Source organism: Narcine bancroftii, chromosome 1 (genome assembly GCF_036971445.1).
Source record: "Narcine bancroftii isolate sNarBan1 chromosome 1, sNarBan1.hap1, whole genome shotgun sequence".
Lineage (NCBI taxonomy): Eukaryota > Metazoa > Chordata > Chondrichthyes > Torpediniformes > Narcinidae > Narcine > Narcine bancroftii.
Window position 1 is genome coordinate 25,695,514 of NC_091469.1, and position 22,248 is coordinate 25,717,761.

At 41.2% G+C, this 22,248-nt stretch overlaps 1 protein-coding gene across 8 annotated transcripts in view; it reads right to left on the minus strand.

Moving 5' to 3' along the window:
• coro2aa (coronin 2Aa) overlaps positions 1-22,248 on the minus strand; it is a 165,357-nt gene that overhangs the window by 86,903 nt on the left and 56,206 nt on the right. For 7 of the 8 annotated variants that reach the window (XM_069922789.1, XM_069922794.1, XM_069922802.1 and 4 more), the window contains one exon: positions 15,294-15,422. The exons of the other annotated variant lie outside the window; for it this stretch is intronic. The gene's annotated coding sequence lies outside the window, so the exon portion shown is untranslated. The remainder of the gene's footprint in view (positions 1-15,293; positions 15,423-22,248) is intronic. 8 annotated transcript variants of the gene reach the window in all.

Here is a 22,248-nt window from a genome sequence, read left to right on the forward strand (position 1 = left end):
TTCTGTCTTATTTTATTTTAGATCCCTGAAGTTGTAACCAGGAGTGAAATTAAAACAAAACATAACAACTTGCTTGTACCTGGAATGCAAGACTTGTAGAAAAAGGGAAGCAGGTTCAAATGAACTCTCGAAACAGAACAAGATAACTTAAAAAAATTGGCCTGCTGGGGACGTAAGAAAGGGAATAAGAGAACACTTTCAAAATGAAAATACAACACAATGGTGTGATTGACCTTCCCTAAATAATTCCATGGGCTTGATAACAATCAGGAGACGGATGTTAATTCTGAATTATAGAACCACTTTTGATTATTTGTTCATCATTTTCTTCAGAAGCCCTTTGGATCAAGGATGAAGCAGGCAGTTGTAGAGACTTGTCTCCACTTTGGTTGCAAAGGTTGTCGAGCCCAATTTATGACCTGCAAATTTTCCCACAGGGGAACCTTGACGGAGCAGGTGAGTGAGTAATGTGGGAGGTTGTCCACTCCTTATGTCAGATAGAGTTTGCATCAGAGTGGCAGTAGGCCATTTCATGTCAGGCCTCCGCTGGAGGCTTGGCTACAGGACTTAAAACTTACCTTTCAGACAGCAACCCTAAAATCATATCAAGAGGCATCTCGTAGTACCCTCTGGACCCAATGGAGGTGGGGCAACCCACCCAACATAAATATGCAGCAAAGCAATGGCCATCATCCCATAAACCCCCATGCAGCTGGAACCACAGAGCGGTTCCAGCTGCATGGGAATTAAGGGTAGTGAAGACAGACATTTCTCTGCCATGTTTGGAGCCACAGAGTGTGACCCCAAAGGTCCATTGAGGCTGTCATAGCCTGCACCAGCCGCCCCCTGATGGCTCCCACTGCCCCACCGGCCCACGCTGCCCCTGCCTTAAGGGGTTCATGAAGGGAGAGGGGTGAGTGGAGAGATGGGTCCGCAGGCTGATTGCTTCATCAGCCTGCCCCTAATCAGCCCCTTGCAGTGGCTGTTCATGCAGGTCAGTCGGTGGAGCACTACACTCTGCCGATTATCTTTCTCTGAGAAGGGTTGGGATCTGTGCCTTGGAGCCGCCCACAGCGCATTCAGAGAGATAAGTATTTAGGTGTAAGGGTGAAGAACCTCCGCCTTTACAGACTAGTATTTCTTTCTTTCTTCTTTGGCTTGGCTTCGCGGACGAAGATTTATGGAGGGGGTAAAAAGTCCACGTCAGCTGCAGACTCGTTTGTGGCTGACAAGTCCGATGCGGGACAGGCAGACACGATTGCAGTGGTTGCAGGGGAAAATTGGTTGGTTGGGGATGGGTGTTGGGTTTTTCCTCCTTTGCCTTTTGTCAGTGAGGTAGGCTCTGCGGTCTTCTTCAAAGGAGGTTGCTGCCCGCCAAACTGTGAGGCGCCAAGATGCACGGTTTGAGGCGATATCAGCCCACTGGCGGTGGTCAATGTGGCAGGCACCAAGAGATTTCTTTAGGCAGTCCTTGTACCTTTTCTTTGGTGCACCTCTGTCACGGTGGCCAGTGGAGAGCTCGCCATATAACACGATCTTGGGAAGGCGATGGTCCTCCATTCTGGAGACGTGACCCATCCAGCGCAGCTGGACTAGTATTTACTCTGCCTGAAAGTGCCTAGTGTTTCCAATCAGTTCACATTCAAACAGTGAAGCTGCCAACTAACCTTTGTGCACAAACACAATGAATATACTAGATCTGTTCCAACCTCCCTGCAGATGTCTGCCCTCCAATAGGACTCCAATCCATGTTGCTAATTTGTAAATGTTAAATGATTAACACATTTGGAGCTTAGGACATTAGCAAACACAATTGGGTGGTAAATGGTTAAGTGTTACAAAAGGACTATGTTGATGTAAAACAAATGTTTAAATAGGCTTGTTTAGCACTGGGCCAGACTTTGAGAATTTGTTGTAATTTGCAACATTTCATCTGCCTTCAATTGATCTCATAAAAGGACTTATTTTGCTAGAGCACTTTTTATACCTTTTTTTTATCCAAAATGTGTTAAAAGTCAATGATGTATATTTGAACAGTAACACACCTTTTAATATTCCTGACAACTGGTACTAAACTCCCCATTAGTATTTCCACATATAACCCGTAAATACACCTTTACCCAGACTTAACCCTAACCCTAACCCCCAAACAACCCAAAATTAATCCCACATGAGCCCAAAGTCCATTCAGCCAACTCTGCCAGGGACTGTTTAGGATAGACCCCCTCATGCCAGGGCACAATCAGGAATCACAGAGGCAAGCTTACCCAGACTTCACCTTATCCTAAACACCCAACAACCCAAAATCAATCCCACAAGGGCCTTCTAGGCCTGACAGCAAACTCCAACAAGCACTGTCTGATGTAGACTCTCCAAGCCAGGACACAACCAGAGAGAATAAAGACACCCTTACCCAGACCAGACTCAACCCCATTCAAAGACAACCCAAATAGAAGCCCCACAACACCACCAATTCCCACAACAGACTCCCTGGGCCATCACACTTAAGACAAATTACAGGAACACCCTAACATAGACCCAAGCTTACAACCTAACCCTAATGTGGCAGTGCAAAGTGACACAGCAGCATCTTCTGTCATAGCACCATACTCGCTTCTCACAAAAAAATAATGGCACTCAGAGGCAGAACCACTTGGAAGCTCTGGTACAGAATTTCAATCATTCAAAAAAGCACATCAGAGCTTTCTGCACTCAAGTATTCTACAGTTCCAATTTATACGCTCTCTAGATCCATCTTTTCTTCCCTTACTTGCTCCAATACCATGGCCTACTATTTTGTGACACCATTTCTTCTAATCATTTAATCTTTCTGCCATCTTTCCCATCACAGATCGATCTTCCTTGTGACCTCTCTGTTTTTCCCTAATTGTCAATAATCAACCTACCGCACCCCCCCCCTTTTTCACCCACATCATTATAAAGACTACTTATTTCCATCTGCATACTATCACCCAGTTCTGCTACTTTCACAGCTCATCTAACCCCTGTCCCTGCCTTAGTTATTACTTCATTCATCTTGCAAACATGAGCTCATCTAAATATCTGCTAACTTCAGCCAACCTCAGAACAAAATCCTACCACTGGAGTCCTAGTTAATTTTAAAATTCTCCTCCTCAAATCCATCCATGGCCTTAATCCTCCTTATCTTTGTACTGACAACTGATGTCTGCAGTCCTCCAATTCTAATCCACTCATTCCAGAAATTATTCATCCTCATGTATATGACAATGCCTTCAACTGGTTGGGCTCAAATCTCTGGAATTTTCTTCCCAAACGTCTGCCTCCCTACCCTTTTTTTATTCCTTTTAAATTGCTACATAAAAATTCCCATTGGTGTAGCTTTTAGATACCTGAACCCCCACATATGCTTGAGTAATTTGGGTTTTACTTCCATTTGATACAACTCTTAAGAGTTAAATTTAGAGCAAGGGAATAAGCCCTTTTCCCCAATTTATCCCAACTGACCAAATTGTCTAGCTAACCAACCCTATGTTTGCCTGCTTTTGGCCAACATCCCTCTAAACGTTTCCCATGTACTTGACTAAATGTCTTATGAAGTAACAAATATAATTTTAATCCTGTCAGATATATTGTACAAATCCAGAGGTTGACCCTTACATTTACCTCTTTTGCATTTACCGGTATTCAAACTTCCAGCACTGATTGTACTTCACTTTTGCATAAAACTCCTGATATCTATTCCTAATTCATGTAAATAAAATATCTTTATTAAGAGCTTCACAATCATTTTAAACCACAAATCCAGCCAATTAAAGCCTGAGTTTGCACACATTTCTATTAACCAGTGTCTCTCCAACAGCAAGTACAAATAATGCGGTAACCATCTTGCAAGTTAATTTTTAACTTTGTAACCCAAGCCTTATCAATAAAATGAATTTCATGGTGTTTTTTATTTCATCAGAATGTATCTGAAATTTCACTCATTTCTCGAGTGCAACTTGACTATGTCCAATTTCTCTATCAATCCAAAAATGTGGCCATGGAATCTCTTCCCACCAGATCCAACCTGGTTTTTAATTTTATATATACATTTCCTTAGGACAAAGAAGGAAACCAATTGGACCATTGATTCTGTGCCACTCACAAAACAAACCCATTCCCCCACTTATTTTACTATAACATATTCTCAATTTGTAACGCATTAATACCTCCTCCACCCCACCCACAATTTTCCCACAGACCACCTCCACTTGGGACAATTTACAGTGGGCAGTTACCTTAACAAATGGCATGTTTTTGGCACATGGGAGGAAAACAGATCACCCACATGACATCCTTGCAGGCACAGAAAACATGCATACTCCACACAAACAGCAGCCAAGGTCTGAATTGAAGCTGTGAACTACAAAATAGCTGTCCCTGGCCTTGGGCACTGCTGAAGTTTGCAGTGAATTTAAGATCAAATTAGAACAATGCCCATTAATTGCTTTATTTGGTCAAGAAGAGGACATATTATTGACTTCAACTCAAAAGTGAATTTTAGCTTTTACCTCCTCGATAGCTAGACCAGCAAATCTTGATGAAACGGAAATACAACACTTGTCCTGCTCCTATTCAATGGTTACACAATATCATGTCTTACCCAAGTTTAGAAAAATAATCAGATATAACAATAAAAATGTAAATTTAATTTTCATAAGATGTGGGGTCCATTCATGGATTACTATCACAATTTAAATATTTAAGACATTTGGATGCTTTGGAGATGCGCTGTCTAGTTTCTGGAGGTTGATATTCGATTCATATGTTTATTATTTATATCAGTTAACCTTGTTTAGAGGGAAGGGTTTGATTATGTTTTTTTTCCTTTTTATCTTTTTAGGAAATTATGAATAAAGATTTGTTTAACTGAGAATTGCAAACATGGATCATATTAAAGAAGATGAAGAATTTTTTTCTGAGACGTATACATTCCTTTTTTTTAAAATAAGGGAATTTTATTTATAACTTACTCTAAAATAAAGTTCTTTTTGTCTCAAGTTTTCAATATTACCTTTAGATATGTTATGAAGAATGTGTAAATTGTTAATTTAATCCAATCCTAGATTCAATGTTTTAGAAAAGATTAAGTTAGGAAAAGAATTATGGATTTGTTTTCAATCTGTATTCTATCCCTTTTATGTATATGATATGGTTCATGTTATTTATTGGATGATTAAGTGTATACGTTCTCTATTAAACTCAATAAAAATATTTTAAAAAGAAAAGAATTTTGCAGTGACTAGCCCGGGTGTGCAGGGCATGCTTCCAACTTTACAAGTGAATTTCTAGGTCACAGCAGATCATTCCTAATTGGAATTTAAAATCATTGAGCCTACTCTGGTACGATCTGTTGCATTAAAGTTGCCTGTTGCTCAATATTTCTTAATGTTCTTTGTTCACAAATTAATTTACCAGAGGAAATTCAAACCAAACTCATTCGTTATTCATTAAATGCAGATAGAATCTTAGCAAGCTAGATAAGACTAACTCGCACTTTGAGTCTGCCACACCTATGATATAGCAATGCTTGTAGATAAACATTAATCAACCACAGTCTATGGACCTGCTGCCAATTACCCAGAGAGGCAAGTCTTGAACAATGTCCTCTCAAATACTTAATAGTGCCTTGTCTAAGGAGGAAACAGGAGTGGGGTTGACACATCGTAATTAAAGAGACAATGAGCTGAAAGACATCTCTTGCTCTAATCCTGTGGGGAGATGACAAAATTAAAGCTAAGCTGCTCACAGTTGACATCAAAAAGAAATTTAACTTGGGGGTAGTGGAAATGAGGAACTCTTCCTCCAATCAGCAACAACCACCCCCTCCCCCAACAAATCCACGCAACACTATAAGCTACAAGAGCTGGGGGCAGTGGAATGTTGCACAGCTAAGATCGAAAAATATTTTTAATCATATGATGACATTAAGACAAAGGCATGTGGGTGGATCTGAAATATAGATCAGCAATAATCTTATTCATTGAGGATCTGAATGAGCTCCTCTTGGACCTGTGATAGTCCAGATTTAACATTTCCAATATTCTCCATTCTTACGGGTCAACCTTTATTTATCTTCTGCTCAAGATCATCAATATATTAAAGTACCCTTTGGACATCTCAGACCCAATCATCCTCTACCTCCTGTTTTGGCTCCCTTGGCAAATTCTTATCCTTTCTAATCAGTTCTAACAAAAGACAGGACAATAAGATGTGTAAAGTGAAGATGCAGGGAGAATTTATGGAGCACAGCCATGAGAAGATCCATCTCTGCCCTTGACACTGAGTTCCTTCGAATTCAGTGGCCAACATTCAACTTTCCTCAACAAGCTTGAGCAACCCTTGTCGCAGTAGGCTGGCATGCAAGGATTCATGATCAGTTCACATCAAGCATCTCATTGGTCAGCCAGGCAATGCTGGGGAAATTGTTGTCCCTAACCTCACTCACAAGTCTCAACTCAATTGTAGTTTAATGATAAAATGCTCTATTCTGGTTCTGAAACCTGGCATAGGATCATTATTGACATCGGTAAAGCCTCACAGATTATTGCTTAAACACAGCTGCAAACTGATAGCAACAAAAACCTGTGAACACTCTTTCAAATTTAACAGATGATTTTTATGTGATTAACAGTTAAATAAACTTGCCAAATTCAAACTGGGACTCAACATGTTATGTAGCTACTGAATGATTGAACTTCATTTCCCCCCCCCCCAGGTATTGTCATTGTGCAAACTCTAAAACTTTACCAAAGATTTATCTGGTACCAACAGCAATACACTTGTATTGAGAACAATTTAATGAACGCTAAAAGTGGAACTAAAGGTAATTCTCCAAAACAGAGAAGGAAGATCCTTCAAAGACTCGAGAATCAAGGTCAAGATGGCTTTGGAGCTCCTGTGGAACTCTCTGCTCCAATCCGTTCAGAGTCAGGCAGATAGTATTTCTTGCAGTCACAAGGTAGCTGACGAGGGGGCAATTAGTGGGAAGGGATGAGGGAGTCACGGGGGGGGGGGGGCGATCTCTGCAGAAGGTGGAGAGATGAAGAGGTGTCTGGTGGCGGGATAATGTTGTACTGGCAAAAACAGGAATATGTTGGTTGCAGAGGCTGTTGGGGTGGTAAGTGAGGACAAGGGGAAGCCTGTCCCTGTTGCATCTTGGGGCAGAGGGGGTCATGGTGGGTGGATATGTGGGAAATTGAGATGTTGGTAAGATTTGAGTTGATGGCAGTAAAGGGGAAGCCAGGTTTTTTGAAGGAGGTGTATGTCTTGGATGATATGGAATAGAAGACATCATCCTGGGAGCAGATCTGATAGAGACAAAGGAAATGAGAAAAAGAAATACAGATAGATCCTGGCTTATGATATTCCGACTTACGATATTTTAAAGTTACAATGGTCACAATCCGTACATTCAATTTTAAATTCCATTGTTTCCCCACAGTTGCGATACGTGACACAGTGATGCGACTCTCTCGTGATACTGGGCGATTGCAACATTACACAAGAGTAGCGTTCAGCATATGCTGTGATGCAACCACTCTAGCAGCCTCTGCAGCTTCTGAATACTGTAAAGATTTTCAGTGTCCTCTCCCTGGCAGCCCGCACCTCCAAACTCCTGTTGCCCAGGCTGCCCACACACCCGAGCTTCCAACCACGGGTCCTCTCCCTGGCCGCCCGCACATCTGAACTCCTGTTGCCCAGGTCGCCCGCACTTCTGCGGTCCTGACAACGGGTCCACTCCCTGGGTGCTGTGTACATTAATTTTTTTCAGTGTAAATGGTTTTTGAATAATGGTTTTCAACACTTAATTACAAAAAAATGGTAGTGCGTTATTTTTCGACTTACGATGGGGGTCCCGGAACCGAACCCCATCGTAAGTCAGGGTCTACCTGTAGAATCCACAGAGTGTGAAGTGATGTAAACGAGGCAACTATAGGAGTTCATCAATTTGTAAAAGATGTCTGTATTGCACTCAAATACAGCATCTTCAGATGTTCTACTGTGGAATCGGTACTCAATGTATTGGAGCAGGGCTTGAACCAAGAACGCTTTGAATCCAAGGCAAAGGTTTGACATTGTGGCCAAGCCCAATGTAAGATTCATCCAACATGCTTCACACAAGATTTGTCTGAAGCAGGGATTAAGCTCCATCTTTCCCAATCTTTGGATTCGTGTGCTCAGTTCATGTGGAAATTTTGTTTTGAGTAAAGCCACAATTCCAGGAATTTCTTGCGATCCCTATATGACTGCAGGAAGTTTTCTTACCAAGGCTTTCTTCACTAGAAGATGATCAATAGCATTCACTGGAGTCTTGTTTTAAACCATTCTCTCCATTCCACCTATCCTTTCCCTCCACACATCTTACCTCCATCTCTGTCTTTTAGGAGACAAATGTCTGGACAGAGTTCAAATCCCACCATAGCACCTGATGGATTTAAGTTCAAGTAATTAAAACTGGAATTTAATCAAAATCTACACTGAACAATGACACCCATGAAATGACGATTTTGATATAAGTAATAGGCAAAAGCTTATTTTGTCCTCCAACGTGTAGAAAACCCAGTCTTTACACACTCAGACCAACAGCAATGTGGTTGACTCCCAAATGCCTCAGTCGTTCAGGGCCAATTGGGGTTGGACAGTAAATCCATCATTTGGCCAGCAAAATTAGTACTTTGCTAATACAAACTCTAGCTTTTGTAACAAAAACAATGTGAATTTATATAGCACCTTCAATCTGGTAAACATGCCAAGAGTTCATAAGAAGGAATGCCGAATGAGATGTGACACCAAGCCATCAAGGTAACAAACACTTGCGCAAGGTACGAGGTTTAAAGGTGTGTCTCAAAAAAGAAGAGGAGTGAAGGAGGAGAGAATTTAAAATCATTCTTGTTCCTCAGGAAGTTGAACTAATTGGAGAACTCTCTGTGATCAACTTTCCCATGTGTCCTCGGATTCCATGTGCCTTTGATCAAACTCAAAGCTTTAAATTTTTTCTGGCTTTTAAATGGATCTATCACTGGCAAAAGATGTTTTTAATGTTTCTCTGAATCCTGCACTGTGTGACTTTGTAGCTCTACCACCCCACACATTATTCATTTATTTATTATTATTGTTCTATGAGCAGTACAGGTTTGACTTGCTTGGATAGCATGTAAACAGCTTTTTATTGTAACTTGGTAAATGTGACAATAAACAGTACAATTCAAATTAATAACACTTTCAGCATTATTTACTGTAATTGGAGATTTGTTCATCTGTTACACCTCTGGTGATCTACCATCAATATGATCCTGTCACAATCATTTTCCTATCTCCAGCCATTGCAGATTTAGATCCCACTACACTGCTTCTGCTGTGGCGCCACAAAATGCATAAGGATCACTGGCTATGAGGAAATAATTATTTTTTTCCCCACAAAGACTCAAGCTGAAACATGAGCCTGAAAAGGTAGAGGAAGTGGATTCAGTGGCAGACATCAAACAAATTTGAATAGAAAAATTAGGTGTTTGTAGGACTAAGAACAAAGCCAAGAGATTAATTGGACCAATCCTCAAAGGATCGCACACGATGAACTGAATGGCCTCCTTCTTTGGCTGTATCATCGTGACTCTACGCCACACAATCAGTACATTGTGTGCAAAGACATTTGGTTATCAGAGAATGGATATAACTGAGAGCTCCTAACACAGCCTGACACAGAAGTGTCTGGTCACATGCAGTGTAATCTCTTCAAAAATTATAGTCCAGGTCTCTGCTTCCCAGTCAAAAGGAGAGGATCTGCAAACAATCTGATGATAAGAGTTCTTGAATTAATGGTAATGCAGCCGATTAGCATTGATTGCCCAGTACCATATCCAGGCAAGTGGCTTGACGCAGTATGTTATCGCTTTAAAACCAATTTTGATTTGATACCACATGGAGCATATCTCATGGGCACTGATAAATCATGTTTGAGAGGTGGAGTAGGAGGTGACCCTTTGGAGCTCTAGATATTTGCAAACAAGATGAGTTATTTCAAATATTTCAAGTGGATTCCCCTTCTTGCACTTCCAAAACAATTAATGAGAAGACATAAGTGCAGCAGATCACTCCTTAATGTTCATGATCCACACACATGAAAGCTCCCTGTCCCAACTGCTGGTTGCAACAAAAAAAAGGCCCAGAATAGGAAATTGCATTCATATAGCACCTTCCATGATGTCACAAAGTATTTTGCATTCGAAAAGCACTTTTGTAAAGCTTTGTGTTACTCAGGGAAACACAGCACTCAATTTGAATACAGTGCATTCAGATAAACACCAATGGGCAAGTTGTCTATTGGGAGATAATGATCAATGGATAAATGTTTTCAGTGGTGATAACCCCTCTGCTTTCATGCCATCATTATTCACAGGACCTTTAAAGCATACTCAGTTTAGGAAGACATAGTAGGTCCACTCCTGTATCCTGTCATCCTTCCTCATCTGACTTCCCTTTTCCATCTTCAAATGCACTTCTGCAATTCATATCAAGTCATCTGTGTCACAATTCCACATTCTGCTCCATGGGTAAATACGTTTTCTCTGAATTTCCTATTTATTTTCTTGGTAATTTATGTACATTAAAGACCTCTCCTTTTGCTCCAACTAGCTGCAAATCTTCTGGGGTAGAAATCATCCTGCGTCACACACAAGCAATATAGTGGCGGCTTTATGCTGCTGGATTTCCTTTACAAAAGCTAATGATTCTACAACTAGGTGTGCAAAAAGCACTCAAGAATGAATTTCATTACCATTGTGTCTATCTTATCAAGCCATGAAACTTACCATGAATGAAGTAACTGTAAATTATAATATGAATTTGATTATATAAAGCAGTTAATTCATATGCATGACAATGTGTCATCTGGGAGATTGTAAAGAGTCTGGTCTGGATCACAAGGAAGTTACATTATAAGTAATTATAACCTTATGACACTGAACCAGTCCTGTAAATGTAGCATTTCACTTTCTTATGTTTCTTAACCACAGGAGACACAATCTATTTGCTTTCAGCAACAATCCCCGAGTCTTCCATTAGCTGAAAACCAGTCTAATTATTACATACAATTTAAGGGAACACGCCAGGATAAGAAATTATTACTTCTTAAGGTTAATTCCCAAGAAACTGACTTGACAAAATATGGCAAGGACATGTATCTGAAATAGATTGAGCAAAGGGGGGGAAGAAGGGGAGAATGAGAGAGCAAGGAAATCTTGCATTTATATTATGCTTTTCACAACCTCAGGAAGAGTGATTTATGACCAATATTTCTGAAGGAGTTGTCCTTTGAGTTTTTTCAGGTGCATTCTCTGCTAAGAATGTGCCTGAAGAAGCAGAAGTGGCCCTTTAAATTGAAGTTCAGGTGGCAGCGTTGAAACTGCAGTGCTGGCCACCTGAAAGGTCAGCTGCTCCGGGATGCGCATCTGAGCGCATTCCAGCTCCTGTCGCTTGGGCTGTCAATTCAGGAGGCTCCAGCCTCCTCTCCTGCTGGCTGCTCCAGCCCCGTGAGTGAGGAGAGAGTGGGGCAGCAGGATCAGTGTGAGGACAGCCTGCTCCGGCCACCCGACAGTGTGGGGACAGCCTGCGCCAGCCCCCCAACGGTATGGGGACTTAATTCGTGAGTGGGGAGAGAGTGGGGCAGCGGGATCAGTGTGAGGACGTCCCCATGCTGACAGCCCGCGCCGGCCACCCGACAGTGTGGGGACTGGGAGAGGAACTGTCAGGCACTGACCAGCTGACTGTCATCTGAATGCAGCCTCTTTTAGGCTGCATTCAGATGGCTGGGGAGGCCACTGTGCTACGGGGATTATCCCTCTCGGAGGAGGATTACCAAACTCGCCTTGCAGGCGCCTCCTGCAGATTCACGTGGCCTTCCCACAGCTGCATTTACAAACGTTACAAATGGGTCAATTGGCCACCTGAAAGTGCCTATTGTAAGAAAGACACTGAGGTACAACAGATTTTGCAGCAAGTTCATTGGCACAACAACGTTGGTTTAACTGTTGTTGATAGAAGAACAGGTTTTGGCAACAAATTGATGCAAATATATGAGAGAGAAGAAGGGACATTGGTTTATTGCATCTTCGGAAGCCCTTCTGACAGTGTAGCACTCCTCACAGCAATACAACTGAATGCCATTATAGATTCTGTGTCTATGTGGGACTGATACCCACTCCTTCCTAATACAGAGCTAAGAGTCAACCTCAGTCAAGTTGACAGATAATGTTATGTGCAGAAGCAGGGTAGAAGTATTGATGTTGTTCTACCTGCTCAATTCTCCATCAGATTTTTTTCCCTTTAGAATTAACATTCCTAAATTCTCCAATAGAATGTTGCTCCAGAGCCACATCAATTTGAGCTTCTCATTACATTCCTCATTCTTACAGAGATTTTTTTTTAATTGCCATCCCAGTTTTACACAGAAAATTGACCTGCTGGGTGTGTTTTCTTGCTCTGCACTTTGTTTCTGCTCTAACTCCTAGCTGCTCCTGTTCACTCATTGACCAAATAACCTTGGTCACACTGGTTTTACCCTATCTGGAGCAACCCCTTCCCCACCCACTCTCTGGCTTTACAAGCTCCTTTACTATAGCGAATGAGGTTCTCTGACCTGAACCATGGACTCCATTTCTCTTCCTACAGATGCAGTCTAACTTGCTGACTACTTCCAGGATTTTTTTTTTGGTCTCAGATTTCCAGCATCAGCATTTTCTTTTGTTTTTGTAAAACAATTCACAATTGCAAATCTTGTTTAAAGAGGGAGGTTTTAAGGGGCGTGCTGGATAGGAAGCAGACAGTATGTTTTTAAACAGGGGATTTCTCCGGATGTCCAAAGACATGAGTGCCAATGGGAAATGAAAAAAAAGATTAACTCAGAGTCAAGGAGACAGACCTTGGGAGCAAACTCTACTGGGGATTGCTGGCGATATCCAGTTCCCCTCCTAAATGTTTCAGAGACCCACAAAGTATTCAGTCCTGGGACCAGCTGGAAATAACCTATTAATCCAGGATGCCAAATTGAAATAGGCTTGGTACATGAGAGAAAACTTGTTGAATTCGTCCCAGCAAATGGTAGGAGATTTGGCCTCTCCCCTTTTGACGATCGCATTACAGCACATGACAAATTGCAACTTCCTACACAATGCATCAACTTGTCATGACATCACCTGTCATGACAAATGTAACCCAGAACTTGCCAGAGAATCACAGGGGTCTCACAGGCACAGCATAGAAAGTCACTAGAATTCAACAGGATTTGAAAGCCATGAGAACAATCTAAAAGGTGTTGGTGTTTTCAACTACAAACCTCTCTCGCTCATGAAATTATAGCAAAATGAATACCAAATTATTTGAGCCATTTGTTTTATAACAGAAGTAAACTGACGACGTGTCGAAGAAATTCAACAGAACCCCTATGGACAGGTTTAGCTCCTGAGCAAGAGACAACAGGGCAGAGGGAACAAGCAAGGGACTGGGTGGAGAAGAGCAGGCAGGATGGGAGAGCTGCTGTAGGGGAAAATTTACAGAGAGAGAATATATTGACTAGATATTCACTTGATTCAAAGCATTTGTCAACTCTAGCTTACATTTAATTACTTCATACTTTATACACTGTATACCAAGCACTTCTGATGGAAAGTTATTTTAAACATAAAAATAGGACACAGATTTTATTGAACGACAAAATAACTAGTGTAAAAAAAATTAATGCTGACTTCTACAAGGTTCTCACAAATAATTTATTTACTCACAGCATGTTGTTCAGATCTGGAAAGTGTGACCTTACAGGACAAACAAAGTAAATTCAATAACAATTTTCAAAAAGGAATTGGATAAACACTTGAAGGGACAAACACTTGGATAAAGGAATTGGATAAACACTTGAAGGGACTGTGAAAGAGTAGGGATGCAGGAATGAATGGAGAACTTTATTGAACGTACTGGCACAAGCGCAATGGGCTGAATCGTCATCATTCCCTGCTGTATGATTCTAGTCTTCTGGGCAGGGCTGATCAACGTTTCTGCTCATAATCAGCCTACTGTAACCTATGTGCTCCCTGTTAAAATACATGTTTTTTTCCCAAAAGTACTTGGTATCATGCTTTCTCAATGAAGACTGTGGTCTATTTCTAATCTTTTGCTGTGGGAAGTTTAAAGGATGTGCACAGGGCAAGACAGTGGTGACTGCGTAGAATGGGCTGCCAGGGGCAGTGGTGGAAGCCTTGAGAGTGGTGTTTATGTGGCTTCTAGATAGATGTTTATTCAGGAAATAGAGGGATAGGTAACATGTGCAAGCAGCAGAATTTGCACTTAATTTGGGCATTATGTTTGGCGCAGGCATTGTGGGCAGAAGAGCCTGTTCCACTGTGTTGCACTATTCTAAGATCTCCAAGTTCTAAGAATGCATTGAAAATTCAGGGTGATGGAGACAGGCTCTGTGAATGGCAAGAATGTAATGAAGGGAATACAAAGCTGAAACTAATAACTGAAAGGTGTTCACTGACACAAATTCACAAAAGTTAACAAGACAAAAAGCAGCTAGAAGGTCAAATAATATACTGGGCATCAATGCTAGAGGATTTTGAATGGGGGCACCATGCTCATTTACCTAATGCCATGTTGAGCCACATCCACAAGATTATTCATAGCTCTGGCCTTCCTACACAGGAAGGATTCACTCTTAACAGAGAGAGTGCAGGAAAAAAATTGCCAAATTTATTCCTGGAATGTAAGATTTGTTGAGGAAAGGTTAAGAGAGCCAAAGCTGGACTTCCTTAGGTTTAAAAGAATGAAACGCAAGTTTATTGAAATGCACAAATTGTTATCTTTCAATCCACCCTGGAATTATCTGAGATTGGACCTATTCCTGAAGACCTTCTAAACCAAACCTATTCACAACCCACTCCCCCCTTTCACCATTGCTCTGTTATGTTTCCTCCCTCAATTAGAACATGAATGGGCTTCCTCCTTACCAATTTGGTCAATTCTTCACAGTTGATCCCCACATTTCATTCATATGAAACTAATAAATCAGAGTTCAGGGAAAATTAAAAGAAATTAACACCACCACACACCCCTCCACAAAATCAGTACAGCCCAGGATTTACATGCAGCAGTGGCTCGCATGATTAACTCAGCCATGCTAGAGGAATGGCACCATCCTTTCCATCCTACACAAGCTGCAGAGAGTGTTAGCAAACAACTGCAAAAACCTGGCTCAAAATGAGAGCAAAAAAAGGCCAAACCTTGCAAAAGTTCCAAGTTGAGCGAATCCCAGGAATCCAGCTGCCTCGTGAAATTGACGACCGAGAAAAGGCTTTGGATGTTGACGGGTTTAAACACGTCTCCCCTCAAATGTCATCAGCTTCAGAGTCCTAAAATACGCAACATGGTATTCAAGTTTCTGCAAAAACATTTCCGCCCAGTAATCATTGCAGCTATTTAGTTTTAAATGTGCTGTTTTAATGTGAATTGTATTTTTAAAGCAACGGTTTTCACTGTTTATTTTCCAGGATCCCAGTCGATTATTGCAAAATAAAAATGGACATTTTAAAACAAATCTGCGAGTTATATATTGGATGGACAATCCAGCAATATTCAGAGTTTGGAAATCAACAGTGAAATTCAGGTCAAGCATCATGTGCAACGCTTCCAGAGGGAGGAAGGGAGGGAGGGTGGGACACACTAGGCAACCAAATTAACCCTTAATTCTTATTTATTGGCCCAACTGAGATCAGCAAGAGTCATGTCTATGAATTGAAAGTTGCCACAGGAGGGGCTCACATGGATGTACAAAGATTAATTTGGCATCATCTGTGACAGCGCAACATCGCTTTGGGGAGAAATGATCACTGTTACATTCACCCCAGAAAAATTCTATTATTTATGTCGCACTGGAGAGAAAAAAAAACAGTGCATACAGTCAAATGTCCACAATGTGGAGACAATTCTGGTTCATTTCTGTTTTCAAACTTCTTCCAACCCAAACAACAATTCACTTCCCCCTCCCAACCCTTTGTGTATTTACCTTACTTTCTCTTAAATGCATTTCAGAGCTTTTTGCCTTAACAATCTGCACAGGAGCAAGTTCCATGTTCTGCAAATTATGTTTCTTCTGAATTCCCCATTTTGTGGCTACCTTTTGGATACCCCACACATTTTAATTAAGTCATCGCTCAATCCTTTCTGGAGTCAAAGATCAGAAACATTGTTTTGAGTCATTTCTGGCATAATCTGGTGCCTTTTTTCACACGTTCTTCAGTGTCTCTATGTCCTTTTAATAACATACAGAGAAATTCCCTAAATGCGGTCTAACCAAAGTTCAATACAAGTTTAACAAAACCTTAATGATTAATAAGCAATTTGAGATAGTCTCACTTTGAACTTTTCAGTGCAAGACTGTGAACTGAATTTACAGAATGAATTGTACCAGCCATAAAAATGCTTCAATTGATCAGTTGGCAGGAAACTACAGTCAACTAAAAATATTCACCATATATCACTTCTCACAAGAGAAAAACATGGTTGGAATAAAACAGCAAATCACTGCATTATGTTCAATTAACTTATTAAAGCTTGCTTCATTTTCTGGGAAATATAGCTCTGCTTTAAATAATGCAACCTTCATCCAAAGCCGGATAATTTTATTACAAACATTTCGCACATGTTGCAATTTATAATTGTTTACTGTTTTTTAAAAAACATCTAAATTTAAGAATCACACCCCTCTCAGATTGAGTTCTGTTTAATTAAAAACATTATGCAGAAATCAAATAAATTAGAAATCAAGCTTTCTTTAAAAATTACTTTCTTTTCTCTACATGGATCAATTTTTCACTGAAGGTTTCCAGTGTTACATTAGTACCTCATCCGCAAAGATTTTCACCTGGGTACTCACTGGTATATTTGTCAGATGCTGAATTCGTGCTTCAGGACAATCCCATTATTAACAAAAAACTAATCAGCACCCAGTGAAGCCACTACATTTTTAATCACTTACTTGGTGATATAATCACAAGCCATGGCCTGAAGACAGCTGGAGTGCTGAAGTGTGACACCTGTAAACCACAGAGGCCATCTGTGTATCCAAACCAGGGCAGTGAAGAGTGGGATGGGTGAAGCTGTCATTGGATGTGTGGAGATTAACTTGGTTCTTTGCTGAATTGGAAAATGGCTTCAGAGAAGATCTTTTATTTGTGAGGAGTAGATAATTATCTTTCACCAGCATCTGGATTCCAACTGTGTTCTGAGGGGCTGCCTCACTGACAGAGTTAACACAGGGGGAGAGCAACAGTGTCAAAGGAGATTGCCAAGAGTACACTGCACTTCCCTATCAGAGGAGCAGCTGTAGAAGTGGAGCTTAAACCAGCAGGCATTGCTTGGAGACAAAAGAAATTGCAGATGCTGGAACCTGAAGGCAGAACTTTAACGGGTGCTTGCCTGTCAAAGGGGCAATGCTGAGGGAATATCTGACAAGGCAGTGTAGAGGGTGCATCTGGAGCTGGTAGCTTTAGATGTGTCAAACCACAGCCCTGTTCATCTTCTCACTCCCATATTTGATAAGAGAAGCTGAGGAGTTCCCTTCAATGCCCAGGCCAGCATATATTAGTCACTCAATCAACACTTCTAATAAAATGAATAACAATTTCTGGTCATCTTCACGTCATTATTGTGGGTGTGAACACTTTTTCTCTTGCAACAATCATAGCACTGCAACAATGACTACTCTTGAAAAGAATTTTATTAGCAACAAAAGGTTTTCTGGCTTCCTGAAAGAGATGTGACAGGTGCTGTGGAAGTGTAGATCTTCTGTCCTTAATTTAAAAGGGGAAGGAAAATGGGGGATGAGCATGGGTAACAGATGGCAGCTCATGAAATACAGCAGCACTCAAAAATTATGGGAGTTGAAGTAATAATTAGCTTGACAAATGGTGGGATTATGTATCCTGTAGACTATTGAGATCATCGCTGGTCATCCGTGGATTCACTTAGTGGCTCCCTTGCTTCTATTTGACCAGTCTGACTTAAACCAGCAGGCATTACTTGGAGACAAAAGAAATTGCAGATGCTGGAACCTGAAGCAGAGACCAGAATGCTGGAAGAACTCAGTGGGTCAGACAGCATCTGAGGAAGCAAAAGGTGTAAGTTGACATTTTGGATGAAGACCCTGCAACCGGCATGAACTGGATGTTGGCTGGATTAGTTAATCAATCTTATTAGTATACCATTGCCATAAACTCTGGGCCTCAACATGAACTCTTGAATGTACAGCTATTCAGTCTCATCTCAGCCCTGACATTCTGTTCTACTCTCTGAGAGCTTCAAGTCCTAATCACAAGAGCAGATCTCTAGTTCCACTTGCCTCAGCCTCACTTCAACTCTACTGTAGCCCAAGCTCCAGGTGTCAACGAATGAACTATAAACCAACAATCCACTACAGTTCTGTCCTATAGGGGAACAGCTCAAAGGTGTTCATATACAAGATGCTAATTGGATGTCATCTGTGATTGCATGAGCAGCACCCTCACCTTTTCTTTTAGGCAGAAGGTCGCAATTTCAAGTCCCAAGACCACAAAGCAAAGGTCTGGTTGATGATCCCAGTGCAATGTTGCCATAAACTTCCTGACATGCCACATACATCATTCATACATAGAGGTGCAATTCCATTAATTAAACAGGACCGAAAATTGCTGAGCCTCCATTGACTACATTTCTAAACATTAAAATAATGTGCTGTCTACTGTTCAGCAGGACATAATAGATTCCATAATCATTATTCCGAAGAACATGGGTATTGTCCAGCATCCTAACCAGAGGTTCACTCTTTAACCAACACCTAGAACCTTTTTTTTTTCATTTTAATTTTACCAATACAGCCCAGTAGTAGACTCTCTGGTCCATAGAAACTGTGCCACCTAACTACATCCAATTAACCTACCATCCCTGTATGTTTTGGAGAGTGGGAGGAAACTGGAATAGGTCACAGGGAGAAAGTACAGACAGCGGCAGTGTCAAACCTGGGTTGCTAGCTTTGCAATAGCATTGTGTCAACCCCTACACTGAATGTGCCACCCTATATTTTATAGTATTCCAACATTACACCTTTGTGGTAACTTTTTTTAAATTAGACATACAGCACAGTAACAGGCCCACGAACTAGTGCCACCCAAATACACCAATCAACCAGTAACCCTTGTACTTTTTGAAGGGTGGGAGGAAAACAGAGCACCCGGAGAAACCCCACGCAGACATAGGCAGAATGTACAACTCCTTACAGCCAGTGCTGGATTCGAACCCGGGTGACTGGCACCGTAATAGCTTTGTGCTAACCGCTATGTTAACCGTGTTGTGTACAACCTGGCTGCTGGACTTTCTACATTTCTACGGAGAAAATATTCCTCATTGTTTGTGAATCTGTGAAAAACATTTCAGAATCATGCATTTCTAGAATGATACAGCATAGAAACAGTCCATTTGGTTCATCAAGTACAGTCCAGCCATCAATCACCCATGTACATTAATCCTATATTAGTCTCTTTTCATTTTTAAAATTCTCCCCATATTCCCAACAACTCTTCCAGATTCTACCACTCACTGATACATTGTGGCAATTTTACAGTAACCCATCAACCAGCAGATCTCCTTTCTTGTGTCTGAACTTGCAAGTACAGTGAAACCTTGTTAGAACGTGATTCATTAATCCGAGGAATCGCTTATAGCGCGCGGGTGTCTGTGGACCCCACACATTGATTTTAGGATGCCAGGCTAACAGTGGCTAACAGCTCACTTACAAGATGTGTTTGTTAATATGTGGAGTTTGAAGGTCTTATTATAGGGTTTGAGTCACACTATTCTGTTTTCTTGCTTCCTGAATCATGCATCTGTTCCACAACTCAGCTGTAACATGGTATGAAATCTTGGACTCCAACTACTGCATTCTAATGAGGTTTCACTGTATTGTCATATAGACTAGATACAACAATCTACTACGTATAAACAAAGTACAACATACTAAATCATTGGATTCAGATGTTTTAACCTTGAGGTTATTCGTTATTTTTTTAATTATGTATCATCTCATTCGATCTACTTTCACTGCCCTTCAGGTCCTGCGAGGCAGTCATGGGCTTTTGCTTCCATTGGGTGAGAACACACAAGTCATGAATGATATTGCACAGAATGAGGACAACTTGCCCCACCCTGTCAAGAACATTCCAATTAATCCCAGTGCTCTGCTCTTTCTCCATAGTCACATAGGTTTCTCCATTGAAAGAATGTATCCAATTCCCCTTTGAAGCCACCAGTCTATCACCCTTTCAGGCATTGCATACTGGATCACAACAACTCATCTAGTAAAATAAGATTCTCTGCCTGGTCTCTGATTCTTTTGTCAATTTTTTGATGTGCCAGATGATCTTTATGCTCCAAATTCTGCTGTGGGCATTGCTAACAAGATCAGCATTTATTGTCCATCCCTGATTGGCCTTGAGAAGGTCATGGTGATTTGCCATCTTCAATCACTGTTGTCCTTCTGGCAAAGGTGCTCCCACTGTTAGGTAGATTCAAAGATGACAAAAGAATCTATTTTCAAGTCAGGATGGTTTGGGACTGAGAAGGAACCTGGAAGTAGTGATGCTCCCCTGTGCATACTACCCCTGTCTCTTTAGCCGTTAGAGGTTGCGAGTCTGAAAGGAGCTGTATGTATAACTTTGAGTAAATCCCATATACCACTTCAGTGATTGAGGGAATCAATGCTTGGGTTATCTGTGGGGCCCAATCAAGTAGGCCACTGTATCCTCGATTGATTTAATCTTCTCAAGGGTTGTTGCACTTAAATGAACTCAGGCAAGTGAGGGTATTTTATCATGCCCCTGACTCGTTGGTGGAATGGTTTTGGGTATTCAGGAGGTAAGACACTTGCTCAGGATGCCCAGCTCTGATCTGTGCTTGTAGCAACAAGAAGCCAGAGAAATAATTAACAACAACAAAAAAAAAATCCTCGGACAAGTTTTTTTTTAAATAACAGAAAATATTCCTTTCTTTTAAAATTATTTTTATTCAGTTTTATCAAAAAAAAGCTGTAAATCAATTGCAATGACACCTTTTACAAATAATAACATCTGGTACAGTAGCAAAATGACTTAATTCTAAATCCAATAAATGGTAATACATACAATATTACAAGAGGAAAAGAAAAAAGAAAAAAATTCAAACCCACAGCAATCAAGGTTATAATTTATACTGAACATAGTGTTAAATCCGAACAAGTAGCCTCAGGGGATCCAAACAAGCAGGCCGTTCATCGCACCTAACAGAAAATATTCCAACCACTTAACTTACTCCAGACATCTCTGAACCTCGATGTAATGTTACCAGTTAGTGACACACTTATGAGGAATTCACCTTTGTACAAAAACCATATTCTGCTGGAGGAACCGTTCATTAAGGCCCGAAACAGCGACAGTTCCACGCTGCTCGACTCCAGCAGATTGCTTTTTGCTCCAGGTCTCTCTTGTGTCTCCATTTCACTTTAGTACAATTTCTCAATTAAACCCTAACATATGGAGTCGAACAAATGTGCTCAACATTTTATTCAAATCAAATTTTCCACCTACTCCTGACTCCCACTCATGATCCATATTAAGTAGGTTGAAAAATACAGAAGACACCATGCAACATATTTGCAAATTCTGCTTTCAGGACACAATCTGCTAACAGGTCAGAGTACAAAGTTAATCCTACTGCATAAAGACTTACTGCAGCCATTCAAAAGTAAAATTAAGAGGAACGATTAATGCAGTTTTGGTGATTTAATGCTGAGTATAAAGGGAGAAATGGCGGTGCTGCCAGAGCCAAGAGGAGGAGAGCGGAGACGAAGCATTCTAGTAGGGTCCAGCCGCCCAGTCGACTGCTGTCGGCCGGCCCATTGAGTGAGCTGCGGGGGTTGAAGCCTATTAATCAGTAGCAGCCACGAGGGGTTGCAGACTCTAGGGAAGTGGAGGACTGGAGGAGGACACCAGAAGACGGAAAGATCACTCCCCGTCTGAGGAGAAGCGGAGAAGACGACCCACTGGAGGGTGACCATGGCAGCAGACCAGTGAGGGGCTCTGAAGCTGAGAGACAAGTGCACGCGACAAGCTGCTGGCAACTCAAGGCGAGGAACCCGCAGAATCTGTGGGCTGCTGGAGACTGCTGTCGGGA